Below are 21,714 nucleotides of genomic sequence, written 5' to 3'. Positions count from 1 at the left end.
TATATTTTATGTATCACACTTAGAAATAAAATAAGACTTCCGTTTGTCTGTCACAATTGCAATTAAGATTTTTTTATAAGATGATCACCATTTATCAAGGCTCGGAAGCCACTCAGGGATAAGGGTTATTGTAAGTACAGTACTTAGTGTGGATATTTAAAGTGTCTACTTAAGGGGGCGGTTCACCAGGAATTTGTTTACGTTGAACTTGAAGACATCCAAGTTGTAGTCAGGAGGGAAGCAGGCAAACGGAATAGAGTTCCACAGGCGTGCAGTTCTAAGCTTTGTTCATGGAATCTACGTTTTGATTTAGGCATAGATAAAGAGTGGGGAAAGTTTTTGACTGTGGATTCAGCTAGACGGGTATTTTTTGTAAAAGATTGGCGAGGGGGGATCAGAGATTGGAGTTCAGATGAGCACCTGCCATGGAAATAACGATAAAACAAAGATAGGCTTGCAACGTATCTTCTGTGGGAGATAGGTTGCAGGGAAGAGAAAAGGGCATCGCCCACTAAGCCACGAAGTCTATTTTGTACTCTGTCAAGGCAGGATAGGCTGTTTTTTGCAGCTCCAGCCCAGATATCCTTGGACGTACTTGGCTTTTATATAGATAGAGAATTGCATCAGTAATGAGATATCTTCTGGAGCGGTAGAAGGATCCCACCATCTTTCCAGCAACCTGGGCAACAGACTTGATGTACGTGTTCCATTTCAGACCAGGAGTGAAGGTCAAGCCCAGAAGCTTGTCAAAAAGTGGGGCTTCTCCTAGACGAGAGCCATCCATTTCAATTGATGCCAGATGGGGATCAGAGCGTTGATGATGTAAAGATAGGAGTTTGGTTTTAGATGCATTAAAGGTAACCAGCCATGTCTTCCCCCACTGAACCACGCGCTCGAGATCAGAGGAGAGAGAATCAGAGAGAACTTTGTCATTTACAGCCTTTGATGTGTTGCCGTAGATGGTCGTGTCATCAGCATAGATGTCAACGAATGATTTAAGTATGTGTTTAGGGAGATCATTGATGTAGATCAGGAACAGAGTTGGGCCCAGGATTGACTCCTGAGGGACTCCAGCATTAATATTGCAGGCCTCTGATTTTTGTTCATCAACCACTACTCTTATGAGCCTATCAGAGAGAAATTATTTAATGATAGAGAGAATATTTCCAGTCATACCGTAGCTGGAGATCTTGTGAAGTAGGCCTTTATGTCATACCTTGTCGAAGGCCTTTGATATTTCTTTACTTTGTCTGTCACACTTGAAATTAAAATAGCATTTTATTTTGTCTCTCAAAATTAAAAGAAAATAGCAATTTATTTCATCTTGAAAGTAAAACATTCCTTTACTTTGTCAGGCTCTCTTAAAATCAAAATAGAATATTATTTTGTCGGTCACACTTGAAGTAAAATTAGTATTTTTTTATATGTTACACTTGAAATTAAAATAGCATTATATTTTGTTTGTCACACTTTAAATAATAAAATATTCATGAATTTTGTCTGTCACATTTGAAACAAAAATATTTAATTTTGTCTATTACATTTGAAATTAAAAAGGATTTTATTTTCTCTGTCACATTTCAAATTAAAATAGTATTTTATTTTGTCTGTCACAATTGAAACAAAAAATATTTAACTTTGTCTATTACACTTGAAATTAAATAGCAGTTTATTTTCTCTGTCACACTTGAAATTAAAATAGTATTTTATTTTGTTTGTCACACTTGAAATTAAATAGCATTTTATTTTATCCGTCACACTTTTAATTAAAATAGTATTTTATTTTTTTCTATCACACTTGCGTTTTTGATTTTGTCTGGAATAGCATTTTCCTCGCTAAATTCACGGAAAGAACGGACGCATATTAAGAACGGACCAGCTTCTAAGATTTTGTATCAAGCGACATCGCCCCTCCTATACAGCAGCCAACTGTCTGTCTCTGGTAACAGCATTATCATCGGTTGGCGGGTTTGGGATTTTCGGTCGCCATTCTCGAAAGAGGATGAGGACAAAAAAAAATGAAAAGGATAAAGAGACACTTTCTTAGGTCGATGTTGCTAAATCAGACACAATGGAAAGTGATTGTCTCGAGTGCCAAGTAAACCAGGCTGATAATTTGTAAGCGACCGATTGAAATGAATGCTAATGTCATCTAAGTAGAAAAATCTACACACACACACACACACACACACACACATATATATATATTGTGTACAGAAAGTTGTTAGTTGAGACAGATCATTGGTACCGTCGGTTTCAAGCCCGATAATAAGGCCCGTTTAAGGTAGACGAATAAGGCCCGTTTTAGGAGACGAATATTGGCTGAAGAGAGCTTGATAAGGATACCTTAAACGGGCCTTATTATCGGGCTTGAAACCGACGGTACCAATGATCTGTCTCAACTAACAACTTTCTGTACACAAAATATAAATACGCTCTTACAATTTGGATTTTCCTTTTAATTGAGCACTCTGCTGGAATTCTTTTTCCAAAAAAAATTAATCATATATATATATATATATCTATATATATATATCAGGCTCCTTCAGTCTACCCACGAAGGGTTTCTTGCGCATGAATTTTTTGTGGCAGGAGGTGCGCAATCTCCAACCACACCTCTCCTGAGACGACATTGTTAAATACCAGTGACAAGTGAAGTGAAGTATAGGACGACTGGAAACAAATGCCGAGATAAGCGGAGAGCACATATAGCGCCTAGAACTCCCAAATAGTCACCCAGATGATACTAACCAGGCTCAACGTTGCTTAACTTCCGTGATCTGACGAGAATCGGTGTGTCAACGCGATTATGCCGTGTGTGTGTGTGTGTATATATATATATATATATATATATATATATATATATATATATATATATATATATATATATATATATATATATATATATATGTATATATATGTATGTATATATATGTATATATATATATGTATATATATATGTATATATATATATATGTATATATATATATATATATATAATTTAAAGGAGATTAGAATAATAGTCTAAAGAGCTAAGTGTATTTTAATGTAATAGTGAAATTACTAGTTTAATTAAAATACAGGAAATGCTCGTTGTAATTTAGATATATAATAAGCTCGATAGTTAAATGTCCTAGAGCTAATTCAATATTAAGTAATGTGATTTATAATTTAAAAATTAAAAAAAAAATTTTTTAATTTAAAAATCAAATTTTAATTAAATTAAAAATCAGTTTCATAAGAAGGAACAACAACAAAGTCAATTATCTGTACGATCGTTTCGGAAATCCGTGCTTTTTATTTGTGGTATACATGAAGTCACGTATTTTAATTAAACTAGTAATTTCACTATTACATTAAAATACACTTAGCTCTTTAGACTATTATTCTAATCTCCTTTAAATTATTAGCTCCCTATAACAGGTTGTTTATATACGTAATTGTAGATATGTTTCATAAGAAGGACATGCAATTATCAACTAAATGCATCCCCATACCCCCTAAAGACACCTTTATAACCAGCTTAATTACAAGTATAAATACATTTATAAGGAACTTGAGATGGAAAGCCTAACATTTTGATAATTACCAAAGTGAAACCACAGAACCAATACACCACCAACCTGGAGAAATAAAAGAAACCATCCTCAGACAAGACAATGAAAAAGAAAAGCAGCGAAATACTACAGACTAAAAACATACAAAAACCCTAAGAGAAACATAGACACTGACAATTTTGAAAATGACTTAATCAACCTGATTAAAAATATTAAATTTAAGAAAAATAAAAAATATATCACTCCAACACTTAAAAAAATAAATAAATTTTCAAAATCTATTTCTACAAGCCACCAAAATACACTCATAGTACCGGCAGATAAAACTGGAAATTTCTACACAATGGACTATATACAATATAAAAATCTAATATATAAAGAACTTAATAAAAATTATAAAACTACTAATAAATCAGCACTAAATAAAATAAATAATGATGCAAAAAACATTTTAACTAAACTTAAAATAGATAAATACACAGAAATAACGGTACCAGGTACCAAGAGATTTACTTTAAAAGACCACAAACACAGCTTCAATATTAACCCTACTATTAGACTCATTTGCCCCTCGAAATCAGATATAGGACTGGTTAGTAAAAACATATTAGATAGAATTATCCCCAAAATTAAATCCATAATAAAATACCCACTGTGGCAATCTTCCAACCAAGTAATCGACTGGTTTTCTAATATTCAAAATAAAAATAATATCAAATTTCTTTCTTTTGACATTGAATCATATTACCAATCTATATCACCTATCCTACTTAATAAATCTCTATTAATGGCACGAAAATTAACTAATATAACTCAAGACGAAACTAAACTAATACTTATAGCTAGACAGTCTTTAATAACATTTGATAATAAATATTGGACCAGGAAAAATACCCCTAACCACTTCAACATTTTAATGGGATCGACGGACTCGACTCAGGTCACTGATCTAGTTGGCCTTTTCCTTTTAAATGAAATAAATTGTATACTCCATAAACAATTCAAACTTGAAGGAGGGCTATATAGAGATGATGCACTTTTCATAACGAATTCTACTAATAAAAATTATGAAAAAGCAATTAAAGCTCTACATAAATTATTTAAAAATTATGGACTTAGTATAAAAATCGACCCTAATAAAAAAATTGTTAATTTCTTAGACATAACCTTAAATCTTGAAAATTCTACCTTTGAACCATACCATAAACCTAACCAATCACTTCTATATGTCCACAATCAATCAAACCACCCTAAATCAATATTAAAATCAATAGTTCCCAATATCGCTCTAAGAATTTCTAGACTGTCTTCTACTAAATCAATATTTACCAAAAATGAAAAATACTATAATGAAGCCCTTAAAAACTCTGGATATAATTCACAAATTAAATTCATAAATGAAAATGATAGAAACATAAACTGCATTAAAAATAAACCTATTAAGAGCGTAATAACATATAATATGGCAATGTCTTCCCGTATACGAGTTAAGAAAAATAACCAGGAGACAAAAAAAGACAAAACCAAACTACAAATATTAGATAATAATATAAATAAACAACAAACTAAAACCCGCAAACGTAAGAATAGACACAAGGAGATCCTATGGTTCAACCCCCCGTATTCCAAAAACCTAGAAACAAACATAGCTAGAGAATTTTTTAAAATATTAGATAAGAACTTTAAAACCCCCCATAGATATAATAAGATTTTCAATAAGAACACAATTAAAGTCTCTTACTCTACTATGCCTAACCTTCATCAGAAAATAATTAGCTCTAATAATAATAAAATTAATAAATTACAAAATACAACTATACAAAATACATCGGACTGTAACTGTAGAAGAAAAAATAAATGTCCCCTACAAGGCTCATGTAAAATTAAAAATGCTATCTATAGCTGCACAGTATCAAAAACTCCAAATATACAAGAACCTATCAACAGCCATAACTCAACTACCAGATTAAATAATAACACCAACTTAAATCAATCTACCGATCAATTACTAACCAACCCACCACATTATAATCCAACAATAGACCTAACGGAAAATAATCATAATAATACAGAGGTAATATATATTGGTTCCACATCTGGCCCAATAAAACATAGAATTTCAACGCACAAACATTCTTTTAAAAATAACTCTCTATCAAACCAAACTACTCTATCCAACTATATTTGGCAACTAAAAAATAACAATATTTCTTTCAACTTAAAATGGCAAATAATTGAGACTTGCAAATCATATAAACCAGGAGATAAATTTTGTACATTATGTACAAAAGAAACCCTAAAAATTTTAAAATATGAAGATATAAAAAGCACAACCAAACTAGTAAATTCAAGACATGAGCTTCTATCATGTAATCATAAACGTTGGTTTAAATTTAATAAATATAAACCACCTTAAATCATTAAAAATTACTCATTAGTAAAAATAGATTACTTTTTTTTTTTTTAATAAATTAAGTGAGACCAATTACCACCCTTAGACTCGTAAATCAAATAATAAATAAAGCCAATAACACATGACAATTATCTCCCCTTAAAAACTTGCAAAATAAATATTCTCTCTATAGATATTAACTGTAGCGTCTTTAAATCAAAATACGCTAACGGAAACAATTTACTGCACGAGCGTCGCCCTTTTAAAATTCATCATTCAATAAAATAAAAAGCTATAGCAAACATCTAAATGACTACTTTAAATACAGTTCCTGATTTCAAAAAAAGAAAAACTAAAAGGTAACTATATCTATATATTTTTAAATCAAATTTATTATGCAAATTCAAAAAAAAAAATATATTTTTTCTACTCATTTCTATCTCTAACCTATACTAATTTTCTTATAAATTTTAAATCCAAACCTTTTACTTCAATTTTTCAGATTCATCTGCCTTACTTTTAATGCTAGGTTTATTTTTAGTGTCTTTTCAATTCAATAGAAATCCTCCTAAATTTGCTGATGAGGAGACCGTGCTTACCAAAAAAACTATGTACAATTGTTTTACGTGACTTCATGTATACCACAAATAAAAAGCACGGATTTCCGAAACGATCGTACAGATAATTGACTTTGTTGTTGTTCCTTCTTATGAAACTGATTTTTAATTTAATTAAAATTTGATTTTTAAATTAAAAATTTTTTTTTTTAATTTTTAAATTATAAATCACATTACTTAATATATATATATATATATATATATATATATATATATATATATATACACGAACATTTCATGGGATTATGTGTCATCTATATATTAATACGATAGCGTGTGTTATTTTCTGTGTCACGCTTACATCCGGGTCGTTTAATTGTTATGTACTTCCATTTCTTGTCATAAATAATTTTACCAAGAATTCTTCACAAGTTTTGGTTTCGATTTCGATTATAGCTGATGGCACTTAAATCATGTATTTTTTTATAAATAATTTTAGGTCTAAACATTTGCAATTTTACATAAAGTATATTGGGTAATGCTTTTTAATCGGTTTTTGGCCGAAACTTTGTCCGCCAAGGAGTCAAAGTTATAAAAGATTTGACCTTTGTGGTCTCTAGCAAACTATTCAGCCAATTTTGGGTCTAAGCATTTGAAACTTTAGATAAAGAGTATGCAGACATGCAGTAAGCTTTTTAATCAGTTTCTTGGCAAAAATCTGGTTGCCAAGAGGTCAAAGTTGAAAGAGTTGACCTTTGCAGATTCTATCAAACTTCTCCGCCAATGTTGGATCTAAACACTTAAAATTTTAGATGTAGGTTACCTGGACATGAATCAAACATTTTAATATATATATTTTCTCCTCCTTGCAACCTCTATCTCACAGAAGAGATGTTACGAGTTTGTCTCTGATGTATCGTTATTTTCATGGAAAGTGTTCGACTGAGCTTCAATCTATGGTCCCCCCTCGCCAAACTTTCACAAGAAACACTCGTCTAGCTGTAAACACTATCAATAATTCCCCCCACTCTTTATCTGTGCCTAAACCTAAACGTAGATTCCATGAACAAAGCTTCTTTCTTAGAACTGCACGCCTGTGGAATTGTCTTCCGTTTTCCTGCTTTCCGGCTGACTACAATATGGTTGTGTTCAAGTCTAACGTAAATAAGTTCTTGATGAGTCGCTTCATATAAGTTATCAAATTTACCAAATTTTCATTACTAATGATTACTATATTGTCCAATTTCTACTGTACACTCTTTAACCCTTACCTCGAGTGGCCTCTTGGCCTTGATAATGTGGTGATGCCTATGTAAAATATATATATATATATATATATATATATATATATATATATATATAAAGTTATGAACAGTACATAGGGTCTAAGCAAATCGGGCTGAACTGCTAGTATAGATATAGATATATCTATCTATATCTATCTATTTATCTATCTATCTTTCTATCTATCTATCTATATATATATGCGTGTTTGTGTGTGTGTATATATATATATATATATATATATATGTGTGTGTGTATGTGTGTGTGTGTGTGTGTGTGTGTGTGTGTGTGTGTGTGTGTGGAAAGTTAAAGGAAGAGAATAAATTCATTTCATTAATGGGAGACTGAACAAAATTGTATTTGAGCTTTTTTAGAAGTAAACAAGAAAGGAAAATGAAGGTAAAAAAACTATCATTTATTCAACAGGAGTACACATTAATTAGGGGTGTTGAGTAAGTGAGGGCTCTTTATGACATGGTATTTCAAAACCTAATGCTTCTCATCAGAAAGTGGATAAGGTGCTAGGTAACATAATGGGGATGCGATGTCCACCGCTAGGTATATCAATCAATGAATTAATCAATTAATAAGGGTGAGAAACCTCTCCCTGAACTTTAGCCATCTATCTCTGCCCCGAGCTATCCGCTGCCATGTGGGACCCATGTGTTGTATCAGATCGTCCCTCCATCTCGTTCTTTGTCTTGCCTTTGGCTTCTTATATTCACAAGGTGTCCATTCTATTGTTCTAATAGACCATCTGTTGTCATGTCGTCTGGCTATGTATCCTGCCCATCTGTTTGAATGTTTTGATGACAGTATAGATGTCAATCACTCTTGTTTGTTGGCGGATCCAGATGTTTATCTTTCTATCTTGTAGAGTGATGCCTAACATTATCCTCTCCATCGCCAAGATTTCACTTTGGCGAGTGGCCATATTAATATATTTATTGAATGGGATTACCATACTGCCGAACTTGGAGTGCATTTTATTAATTAATAACTAGCTCCTAATAAATTTTGACCATGAATTAATATAAAGTTTATTTCATAAGAAATTAACTATAAACATTAACTATAATTAAAAAAAAAGAAATAGTATCACAGGGCTACAGATGTACGCAACCGTGGTTATGTGATGCATATATATATATATATATATATATATATATATATATATATGTATATATATATATATATATGCGTGTATATATATATGTGTATTTGTATATATATATTAATGTATTTATGTATACGTATATATTTTCGTGTGTGTATATGTGTATATATATGTATATATGGGCCTATAGGTGTATGTATTTCTATAAGTGTATATATTGTGTGGATATGTATTTACGTTTAGTGTAAATATATAGATGTGTATATGTATATGTATATGTTTGTATTTGTGTGTATATATACGCGGATGTATGCGTGTGTATATGTGTATGTATATGCTGTATATGCTGTATATTTTGTATTCTTATATTTTTCTTATATTTTAATATATTTTATATTTTTTTGTATTTTTATATGCATGCGCATGTATGAAGAAACTGTGTATTTGCGTGTATGTGTACTTTCGAAACACGCGTGTGTAAAAATCGGAAATATCGTTTTGTCCCTTTTAAATTTGTTGACCACCTTAAAAGTTGACCGTGGTTACCAACGCCAAATTGGCGGACTTCTCAAGTATGTTATCCGGAGAATAGATACTTAATTTTAAGGTGATATAAAAGAATAAAAATAAAAATCGTTCCTACGGAAATTAAGATGAGGCAAAATAAAAGAATGACATGAATTATTATGTTTTTTTTTTGTGGGGGGGGGGAGTATTTTCATGGGACCATGATTTTTGGTGTCCATGTTTTATTAAAAAAACAAAACAAAAAGAAAAACATAATAATTTGGGGAAAAAGAATGGCAATATGAAAAAAAAAAAAAGCCACCAATGTCTTAACAATAATTTACGCACTTGAAGTGCACATTAAGAAAAAAAAATCCCTCCACCCCCTTCCCCCCCCAAAAAAAACACCAGCCAAAATCATGGTTCCATGCAAGAGCGTAAAAAAAGGCCAAATTTAGCCTCAAAAAGGCAAATCTGGCAAGCCTTAGAAAAGCTAAATTTTAATGTTGAAAGAATAATAAAAATAAATTTTTTTCTGGTTTTATTTCAACCTTAGGGTCTAATAATATGTTTTATATAAAAATAGATAATTTTTATAAATTTTTGTCTGTCAAATAATTTACGCCGCTGAAATATACATTTACCTGAAAACCTAAAAGTTCCGTCGGTTACACAACCACAACCCTATCTCACCGATTAAGTATGCATAATGTCGACTCTAGCGCAATTCTCCAACATTTTCAAGAAATAAAAAAATTAACTGTCCCCCCTCCGAATTCAGATAAAATTTAGTCCAAAAAGCTGAAATAATACACCACAAAACAAATGTTCTCTTCCCTGCAACCTCTATCTCACAGAAGAGATGTTGCGAGTTTCTCTCTGATGTATCGTTATTTTCATGGAAAGTGTTCGAATGAGCTTCAGTCTATGGTCCCCCCTCGCCAAACTTTCACAAGAAATACTCGTCTAGCTGAAAACACTATCAATAATTCCCCCCGCTCGTTATCTGTGCCTAAACCTAAACGTAGATTCCATGAACAAAGCTTCTTTCTTAGAACTGCACGTCTGTGGAATTGTCTTCCGTTTTCCTGCTTTCCAGCTGACTACAATATGGTTGTCTTCAAGTCTAACGTAAACAGGTTCTTGATGAGCCGTTCCATATAAGTTAATAAATTTACTGAATTTCCATTACCAACGATTACTATATTGTCCAATTTCTACTGTACACTCTTTAACCCTTATTCTCGAGTGGCCTCTTGACCTTGATAAGTGGTGATGCCTCTGTTAAAAAAATGAAACAAATGTAAAAAATAATATGAAAATACATAAAATCATCTCTATAAAAATTCTTAAGCTTACAATCAACGCAGTCACTTTTAACACAAGCACAAACATTCTAAAATGCTTATCGTAACACCCCAATTCACCCTTACCCCTACCCTACAAGCAACACAGTTACTAACCCCATCACCAGCTCGCTCGTGCCCGTCTATAAGGGATCTAGATCTGGCAACCAAACTGCTTCTATTAAAAACCTCCTGATCAGTCGTCTATTTCTTTCTAGTGTTCCAGTCCCCTTGCTGAAGATGCCGGCTGTACCAGAAGAAAACGTTTTAAGAAATGCTTATGGAAGTTATATCAACATTTTCAACACAAAAAGATAACAAGGAAAATAGAAAAAATTTAAAAGATACATAATCAAATGGAAGCTTGTTTTCCTCTTCAATAATGTTTGTTTAAATGAAAAAAAAGCTGCCCAAATACACATAGTGTACGTATCTATAAAACTGCATTTATGTGTGTGAATTTTTGATCTGCAGACTTGAAATTCGGTATATAGGGTATTCAGACACGTGGAAACTTTTCATCCGGAAGAAGATATTCTGAGGGGTCAAAATTAAAAAATTGGTACGCGACAGTCATCAGATTTTTATCTGTTAGCTAACTGTTTCACGAATGCGCATGCGTGAATTGTTCACATTACAGATTTCTCATGGTAAGACTAAGCAGGTTTGAAAACACGTTTTAATACTCACATGCACATGTCTCAGTTTTTTTTTTTTTGCCGTTTCTTTACTTCATTGTTTTACAGGAATTTAACGTTGCGTTTAATAACTACGGTATTTTAGTTTATAATAAACTAGTGGTGCTACCTGGCGTTGCTCGGGACCGTATAAACAATGAGAAAATTGAAGTTGATTTTGAACGTATTTGTTATTCTTAGGGGAAAGGAATTTTTAATGTCTATGTATCATTTGCTATTTCGAGCAAAATAATATCTTACTCTAGGACGGGTATTACACATGTATGACATAATTGCACTTTACCTAGGATAGGTAATTTACAGAATGTATATGAAATAATTTTACCTTTGCGAGGACGGGTAATATACAACACATATTTAAAATAATTTTACCTACTCTCGGACGGCTAATTTAAAGACATATAAAACAATTTCACGTACTCTCGACAGGTATTGTACAACATATGTTAAATAATTTCTCTTCCCACCAAGGCTACTATAATTTTAAGAAAACTGAAAATTTTTTTAGATGGATCATTAGGATTTCCAAATGAATACATAAATACACTGTCTTGGTTAATGATTAGGCAACCTTTGCTTCACCATAAATTTCAACATTACTGCGTTTCATTCCTTCCTCACTATCGGCACTATTATTGTAAGAAAAATTATGACATTTTTGAAAGATAAGAATTGTGCATTAATAAAAATATAATATTTATGCGTATTTCATGACTTGGTAACGTAGACAAACATTACAAGATATATCAACTCGCGCATTGATACACCTAATTAATGAGAAATGTTCCTGTTTTGAAAACAATGGACATTGTAATTATTTTTTTTAAATAATCCGTTATAAATGCCCTGCAATTAAAAAAAAATTTTTTTCTTGATTCGGTATTCAATTGTATTTCATTCTTAACAATTTAATATTTTAATAATTCAAATACATAAACATTGATTTCCAAACAAGCATACTCTATGCTAATTGATTTTGCGATACTACACGCGAATTCTAGCCTAAGGCTTTTATCATGAATCCGTTCCCAGACAATACAGATTGGACACATAAAAAGATATAGAGCAAAAAGAGATATGATCACCGTATTTCGACAACTCGTAAATTGAAAAAAAAAAAAAAAAAAAAAAACCCTAAAATATCCACTACATTGTAAACGGTTTATTATTTCAAATAATTCATTTTTCATATATCTAACCAATGCCTCCAGAACGAGAATGCTTTAGTTCTAATCTATCTATCTATCTATCTATCTATCTATCTATCTATCTATCTATCTATAAAAGTGAGAATGCATGTACGTATGTGCAGACACTTCTCAACCTATATACTCAAGGAATTTTTGATCTACAGACTCCATATTTGGTATATAGTGTATTCAGACACGTGGTAAACTTTTAAATCGGGTTTCCCCCCCCCCAAAAAAAAACGGTGGCAAAGAGTTTAAAATTAAAATATTGATACGTGGGAGTCACTGGATTTTTATGTTTGTTAATTGTTTTACAAATGCGCATGGGGGGATACGAGGGGCGTGCAATAAGTAATGCCCCTGACCCACTTCCCATAGGAGTAGAGCAACGAAACTTGGCGCAGTTATTAGTCTTTCTCTACATAGGAACCACCCAGAGTTATGCATTTCTCCCATCGTTTGATGCAGCTCTGGAGATCGTTTTTGTAGAACACCCCAGGTTGGTCCTCCAACCACGACGTAACTTCAGAAATCAAGGCTGCATCATCTTCATAGCTGATAAGAGGTGAAAGTCAGAGGGTGCAAGGTCAGGAGAGTGGGGAGGACGGGGGAGGATTTCATAACCACACGCCCGTGCTTCTGATCTGGCGACATGTGAGTTGTGAACCGGAGCGTTGTCCTGCAGCAGGAGGGTACTTTTGCTGATCTTGCCCCGTCTCTTGATTTTGATAGCTTCCCTTAATTTCCTCAAAAGTGAAGCATAATAGGCTCCTGTAATTGTGCTATCCTTTGCCAGGAAATCTATCATCACTACTCCGTCCTGGTCCCAGAAGACTGTGAGCATGACCTGGCCAGCGGAGGGCTGCACCCTTGCCTTTTTTGGAGGTGGTGAGTCCAAGTGCTTCCACTGCATTGACTGGGCTTTGGTCTCTGGATCATAGTGATGGACCCAGGTTTCATCCTGTGTAATCAGTCTTTTGAAAAACTTTGACTCATCTTCTTGGCACATCTCCAAATTCATCCTCGAGCACTCTCGCTTCTGGAATGCTGTGAACAACCTGGGAATCCATCTGGCAGACACCTTATGCATATGCAAATGGTCATGAATGATAGTTTCCACAGACCTTGTACTAATCTTGACATCTTGGGCTATTTGGCGAATAGTAATGCGCCGATCTTCCAAAATGGCAACCTCAACTTGACGGACAGATGTCTCATCAATGGCAGAAGGGGGGGCGACCAAGTCTTGGAGCTGTTTCCACAGACTTCCGGCCATGTTTGAATTTACGATGCCAGCGTTTTACAAGGTCATATGATGGGGCATTATCACCATAAGTTTCTTTCATTTCATCAAAAGTCTCCTGTGGTGTGCGTCCTTTCAAATACAAAAACCGGATCACTGCTCGACATTCAACAGGCTCCATTTCACTCCTGACTCAGTTCAAACACCTGTAAGACAGAAACCACAATTAGTTCAGAGCTGTAATAAATCATTGTACATGAAAAATTTCAGCTAGATCAGACAACTGGAAGTGAGTCAGGGGCATTACTTATTGCACGACTCTCGTAGTTCACGTTACAGATTACTTATGTTAAGAATAAGTAGTTTTAGAAACACTTTTTAAAGAACGTGTCACGCTGGTCTAAAGGTTATCGTACTTGAGTTACTCTTTTTAGGTTTTGGTTTCGATCTCAGCTCGAAAATTTGCTTTTTATTTACAAGAAGGGAACTGTTTAGAAAACAAAAACAAAAAAAACATAATACTGTCTCAGTTTCTTCCCGTGTGTTTTTTTTTTAAATTAAATTTTAAAAAAGGAATTTAACGTTATGTTTAATATTACGATATTTTTGTTTATAATAAATAAGAATTGTGCATTAATAAAAATATAATATTTATGCGTATTTCATGACTTGGTAACGTAGACAAACATTACAAGATATATCAACTCGCGCATTGATACACCTAATTAATGAGAAATGTTCCTGTTTTGGAAGCATTGGACATCGGAATTATTTTTCTTTGTAATAATCCGTTATAAATGCCGTGCTATTAAAAATAAAAGTTTTTCTTGATTCGGTATTCAATTGTATTTCATTCTTAACAGTTTAATATTTTTAAGAATTCTAATACATAAACATTGATTTCCAAACAAGCATACTTTATTCGAATTCATTTTGCGACACAACGCGCGAATTCTAGCCTAAGGCTATTGTTATGAATCGGTTCCTAGACTACACTGACTGAATACATAAACGGGTATAGGGTAAAAAGAGATATGGCCACCGTATTTCGACAAATCGTAAATTGAAAAAAAAAAAAAAATACTAAAAAAAAAATCGATTGCATTGTAAACGGTTTATTATTTCAAATAATTCATTTTTCATATATCTAACCAATGCCTTCGAAACGAGAATACTTTAGTTCTAATTCAACCTATCTATCTATATAACTATAAAAAAGAAAATGTGTGTACGTGTGTGAGGACACTTCTCAACCTATATACTCAATGAATGTTTTCTCTACAGACTTGAAATTTGATATATCGGACATCCAGACATGTAAAAAACTTTTAAATCGGTTTTCATCCGAAAAATTAAAAAAAATTAAAACGGCTGCTAAAGGACAAAAAAAGAAAAAAATGGTATGTAGGAGTCATCGAATTTTTTCTGTTTCCTAACTTTTTCATAAATGCGCATGCGTGATTCGTTTACATTACAGATTATTGATGTAAAGAATTAATAGTTTGCTAACACCTTTTAAAGATCGTGTTACTCTGGCCTAATGGCTATCGTACTTGAGTTAACATCTTTAGTTTTTGGTTTCGATCTCAACTCGAGTATTTTTTTGGTAATCTCCAAAAATACCGTTAGGGCTTACAACATGGCCGCCAGAAGAGTCACGTGATCCGGTTGATCCAAAACATGAATCGTGCAAATGGAAAACGCAGCCTTGAAGGCAAACTTTGACAAACAATCACAATTTGTTTGTATTTAATTTTTTGTTGATATAATATTGTTATAAAAATAGGCAAACTTTGAGAAACAATCTTAGGTTGTTTTTAGTTAAAACAGTGTTTATAAAAAGTATTTTATTCAGAACAAACAAGTGGTCGACTAGGTGTATCAGAATTTTAGGCGGAATTTTTGACGCCCCCAACAAAAAACTGCGAATAAAATATATAAAACTCGTAATTTCTGTTTTTAAAGTGGGTTGTCAATTTTCTTTATGAAATATACTTCCAAAATAAACTATTACAGTCGTTTAAAACATAATAGAAGTATTATTTTTTATTTTTTAAAAACAATGTTTACAAAATGTCTACGCACGTTCGTAGACATTATGCTTTAAATTTGCGTTTTCCGGTTTCGTAATACGGCGATTAATGTTTTGGATCAACCGGATCACGTGACTCTTCTGGCGGCCATGTTGTAAGCCCTAACGGTATTTTTGGAGATTACCTTTTTTTTACTTACAATAAGTGAACTGTTTAGAAAAAAAATATAATACTCGCATGCACATGTTTTAGTTGCCCTTTTCTCTTCGCTGCAGCCTCTCTCCCCCAGAAGAGACGTTGCGAGCCTGTCTTTGTTTTATCGTTACTTCCATGGCAAGTGCTCGTCTGAGCTCTAATCCCTGGTTCCCACTCGCCAATCTTTCACGATAAACAACCATCTAGCTGAAACCACTGTCAAAATTTTTCCCCACTCTTTAACTGTGCCAAAACCAAAACGTAAATTCCATGAACAAAGTTTCTTTCTTAGAAGTGCACGCCAGTGAAACCCTCTTCCGTCTGCCTGTTTCCCACCTAACTACAACTTGAATATCTTCAAGTCCAACATAAACAAATTCCTGATGAACCACCCCCTTAAGTAAGGCACTTTATCAAATCTCCAATACTAACGATTACTACGATACTATCCCATTGATTACTGTACACGCAATAACCTTTATCCCCGAGTGGCTTCCGGGCCTTGATAAGTGGTGACTTCCATGTAAAAAAATAATTAAATTTGATATTTATGCGTATTTTATGACCGGGCAACGCTGAGCGGCCTGAAAGTCTATATAGCTATCAAAGTGAGAATATGCGTGTGTATGTGTGTGTGTGTGGGGGGGGCGCGATGACATTTCGCAACCTCTAAACTCAACGGATTTTAGATCATCAGACTTGAAATTAGGTATATAGGGTATCCAGACATGTGAAAAAAAAATTGTAATGGTTTTTCATCCGAAAAAAGGGCTGTTACGGGCCAAAATTGAAAATTTGATATTTGGAGGTCATCTGATTTTTATCTGTTTGTCAACTGTTTCACGAATGCGCATGCGCGAATCGTTTACTTTATTTTAAAGATCATGTCAGGCTGACCTAATGGTTATTGTGTAATGTTATGACCCTTTAGGCTGTGATCATAGCGTAGTATCTGTTAACTGTGACAAGCGGGAGCAATGGTCAAAACATTATTATTATTGTTATTGTATTCTTATTAATTGATTTGAGCGACGGATACTCGCTGGATCAGTTATTATGATTAGAAGAATAAACAATTAAATTGAGAAAGAAATGATTGACGTGTAAATCGCAAAAGGAATGCGAAAATAGAAAATAGATGTAAACATTCTTTTGGGTTTTAAATAAACGAATAACTAGGTGGATTAGATTGGTATGAGACACGTAATTAGGTGACGTAAGAGAACACGTGATGTAGTTAGTTTTGGAGAGATTGAGAGAGTTGAGATTTGACCACCAAAGCAGACAGACGTAGACAAGGGTGGACAGACAGCTGGGAGGAGCTGTATGAACAGAAAATGTAGAAACTGCAGATCTTGTGCAAACCAATTGAGACAACTTTAATAAATTTATATTATAAAAATATAAAGAGTTGTTTTATGGTTTTCACAAAGAAGAACAGTTGTCTCAATTATATGGTGCGGATCAGCGGGAAGATACAGAAGAAATCGTCAAGAAAACAAAAGGTATGAAGCATATATTATTCTTCCTACACATGAACTGGTTCCCCCACCAGACTTGCTTGGTGAGGAGGGCGGATAGTCTCCCTGAAGGATTAAAAACAAGACCTTCCAAAGGGCGAATGAACTCTTTTTCTGGGTCAACGGCCAACTAGCACCGTGTATATTTGTGTGTGTGTTTGTATATGTTTATTGGGGTGGAGAGGGCTCCCGTAAGCCGTGGTGAAGGCAACCTTTCTAGGAGAAGCAAATCTCTGATTTAAAAAACCATAAAGCGGGAGGCCATTACCCGCATTAAGCTGGTCTGCTGTTTAATTTGTTGCTGGCTATCTTGCTCTTGCTTGTTGCTGGATCTCAACATTTTTAACCGAGAGAGAGAGACTTAGCTGTCGTACAAAGCTAAGACTATGTAACATCATATTTGTATAGATACTCCCTCAGGCATTTGGGCTCATGGATTTTAAATGTCTGAGGGAGTGGCACTCGTCTGACAAGACGTTGCAATCATCATCACACATGAACTGTAAAAATATCCCGTGTGATAAGTTTGATACAACATGACTCGGTTTACACGTCAATATCATGTCCCCTGGGTAACAACATACATACGATTTATACGTTTATTATCTGTCTGTTAAAAGAACAATATCTTACATCCACTAGATAACACATGACACGTTTTAATATATCATCCATTCCAATACAAACCAATATACAACAATTGTATATGACTCAATGTCTTTAGGTTTTAGTATGTTTTGGGGGGGGGTTTACTTACAAGAAAATAATGCAGAATACATATTTTTTCTTTTCTTTTCTTTTTTTAGATCTAAGGAATAAGAAAAGACATTTGAAATGACAACTCCAGGTTTCAAATCCTGATGAAAATGAGGGTTTATTAAAGATCTGTAAAAGATAAACAGTATTTGCTTTTTAAAATAATGTTTAGAAAACTGGTTTACGTTATATTCTATATCCGTCCGGCATTTTTCTTTGGGATTAGAGTGGCAGATTAAATTACTGTACTCTTCTTTTTCTTCCCAGTCCAAGTCAGGAGAGTTCTATTCTATCTGTTTTTCCATCCACTCAAAATTTTAGTGGTATAAAATCGATGTTGATGCCACTGCATTTTAATTTTTTTTTTTTTTTTTTTGGTTTTTGTCGGAGGCGTGGGAGGGGGGTTAAAAATTCAGGATTCATCGTATTTTGGAGTTCTTGTCCAGAATTCATACATAAGAAAAAAAAAAAATGAAAATCTGTATGATATACGTACCCATGATGAATCGAGAATGCCAAATATCACGTAAATTGATCAAGTAGTTTTATTTTTAAACTAGAGGTAGTGAGTGCACCGATTAATCGCCAGGTAATCAGCCTTATTAGTCATTTTGTCGATTAATTGGTAATGTGTTAGGAACAAGTGATGCCATGAGTACCCCGTGAGTGCACAGTGAACGAGGCATAAAAATCTGACTAAGTTCAGCATTTGCACCCCCATTTAGCCCCAAAAGTACCTAGGGGACATCAAATCATGGTAAAAATGAACAAACGGTGCAGTTTTAGGCCTTAAAATATGTAAATGTTAGTTCTGTATCATGCAAAAAAAAAGAAATCACTAAACGCATCATTTACCCCCCCCCGCCATTTAACCCACAAAGTCCCCAAGGCCTTAACATATTTAAATTTGAGTTCAGCAATATGCCAAACTGCTAAATAGACATACACAGAAAATTTTGGACAAATATGGTAAAATAGTCCCCAAAATGAAGTGTTTTTATTAGCTCTAAAAGAACCCCTGGGGCACATACAAGAGTTTTCGTGAAGTATAAACAAACAAAATTATATAGAAATCAGTTAGTCACAACTTTTCAGAAAGTTTTATAAAAATCCAAGGCATCTATTTTTTTATAAGCACAAACGTGTCAATTTAAGCCGTTTAAACCCGAAAGGCACCCCCAGGGGGGGGGGACCGGAGTTTTTCCGGACAATCCGTTCCGTTACTTTTTTTACTCATATTATGTTTAATGTTTGTGCAAAATTTAAAAAAAAATTCTAAGGCATAGTTATTTAGAAAAATGCGGACAGAATCGCAGCTAGTAAACGCCTCATAGAGATAACCGAACAATGAGCAATATGGCTCTGGGCTAAAAGGAATATCGCATAATTTAGTAGCAAGAGTCTTCAATGTAGTTACCTCTGTGAATAGATTTATTTCTTTATTTATTTAATGTTTTTATTAATTTATTTATATATATTTTTCTTTAATTTTGAACTTATTTTATTTGTTTTATTTCATTTGCTTATTTATTTTGTTATTTTATTTCTTTTCTTTTTTCCTATTCTTTTCGATATGAGCGTGTCTTAACTTAACGAATATGTTAGACGCAGTCTTTGAACATTTAAACGTCACACACAAAGCCGTTACTCGTAACAGGAAAAGATATTGTCTACGAGTAAATAAACTAAGAAATGAAATGAAATACTCCAGTAAAGAAAGATAAACACCATTCGATATAACTCTGAAAAAAAAAAAAAAACTAATAAGAGGAAGGCTCTGAAAAGGGCCGTTTTCTCTCCTGAAAGCCGAAATGGATTACTTCACAGTAATAGCTGAAAAACATCATTATACAAGATAAACTGTTTCTTTCCAAACACAATATCTTTTGTTGTCCGCTTGCTTCACGGCGAGTTTCTGTTTCTACTCTGGTATTAATTTTGACCCTACTCGCATGCACACGTCTCAGTTTCTTTGTATTTTTTTACTTAATTTTTGTAAGGAATTTAACGTTACGATTAATACCGGGCAATCTCTAGTATATCTCTACAATTATATAAATGCAATTTTGTCTGTGTGTGTGAGTTCGTTCCTTATAGACTCCGAAACGGCTGAACAGATTTCCTTTTAAATTTACAGTACTTTAGTGTATAAGTCTGGGAGGGATCTTAGTTAAGTTTTGTCTCAGAATACTCCCGATAATTACCGATAATCGAAACCGTTATTTTAATTTATCTATCATCGGTAAAGCCATTCTTTCCATGTCGTCGCTTAGCAACAATGATAGAACAATGGGCTGTGAAAATTCTACTGTGGGTAAGTTAATAGCGTGTTTTTTTTTTTTTTTGCTTTTTTTTACATGACGTGGTCTGTAGGTTTAAACTCCGCACGTAAATTAAAAAAATTTTTTTTCGTATACTGGAAAGAAGTTTGTATGAAATAATTTCATAAAAGAAACATTAGGTTCTCTAGCGTGCAATAAAGAATAACATATATTTTGGACTAAGTTACTGCATGGAGGCATGTGAAGCTTTTCCCCGGGTGGTTTCACGGATTTCGATATCAATAAAAATCTAGGAGTGTGAAATATTCATTGATCATCATTAAATCTCGGGTAATGTTGGGTCTCCCTGCTAGTATATAGTAGTCGGCTTGGGAGAGGTGTTAGTCTAGCGGCACTGAAGAGTTCCTCGGCTTGGGAGAGGTGTTAGTCTAGCGGCACTGATGAGTTCCTCGGCTTGGGAGAGGTGTTAGTCTAGCGGCACTGATGAGACGATTCCGTAGTCAGGGGGTAGGACTGCCGACTGTCATCACGACGGTTCTAGGTTCGATCCTCGGCTTGGGAGAGGTGTTAGTCTAGCGGCACTGATGAGTTGTGAAACAACGAAACAGGTCTGTATGTCGATGACTAAAATATATTTTATATATATATATATATATATATATATATATATATATATACGAGCTAACAGTTAATAAAACATGTTAAAAAACACTTTGAAATGAGTTAAAAACATTTAATTTGAAAAGGAAACACTCCACTTATCTAGTGTTTCCTTTTCAGATTAAATATGTTTTTAACTCATTTCAAAGTGTTTTTAACATGTTTTATTAACTGTTTGCTCGTATTATAAGCTCTATCTCCTATTTGGTTTTATTGAGCTTTTACATATGGCTGAGATAACTTTATAAATATTAATTCTTTAATATTTATAATATACTTTAATTTTACCATCTTGGATCATTTTGGTAAATTTAATTGTAATTTTTATTATATATATATATATATATATATATATATATATATATATATATATATAT

General features: G+C 33.4%; 2 protein-coding genes across 3 annotated transcripts in view; one reads left to right on the top strand and one right to left on the bottom strand.

The window, feature by feature from the left end:
* LOC145256460 (acylphosphatase-1-like) overlaps window positions 1-21,714 on the bottom strand; it is a 417,812-nt gene that overhangs the window by 199,059 nt on the left and 197,039 nt on the right. The window lies entirely within an intron of this gene.
* Window positions 17,355-21,714, top strand: part of LOC145256121 (uncharacterized) — a 52,126-nt gene continuing 47,766 nt past the window's right edge. Inside the window, exon 1 of the mRNA XM_080114706.1 lies at window positions 17,355-17,624. The gene's annotated coding sequence lies outside the window, so the exon portion shown is untranslated. The remainder of the gene's footprint in view (window positions 17,625-21,714) is intronic.

The sequence above is a fragment of the Euprymna scolopes genome, chromosome 32 (assembly GCF_053919585.1).
Source record: "Euprymna scolopes isolate OS-2025 chromosome 32, ASM5391958v1, whole genome shotgun sequence".
Lineage (NCBI taxonomy): Eukaryota > Metazoa > Mollusca > Cephalopoda > Sepiida > Sepiolidae > Euprymna > Euprymna scolopes.
The sequence above is the reverse complement of the archived record's forward strand: the minus strand, read 5'-3'. Positions and strand labels throughout refer to the sequence as shown.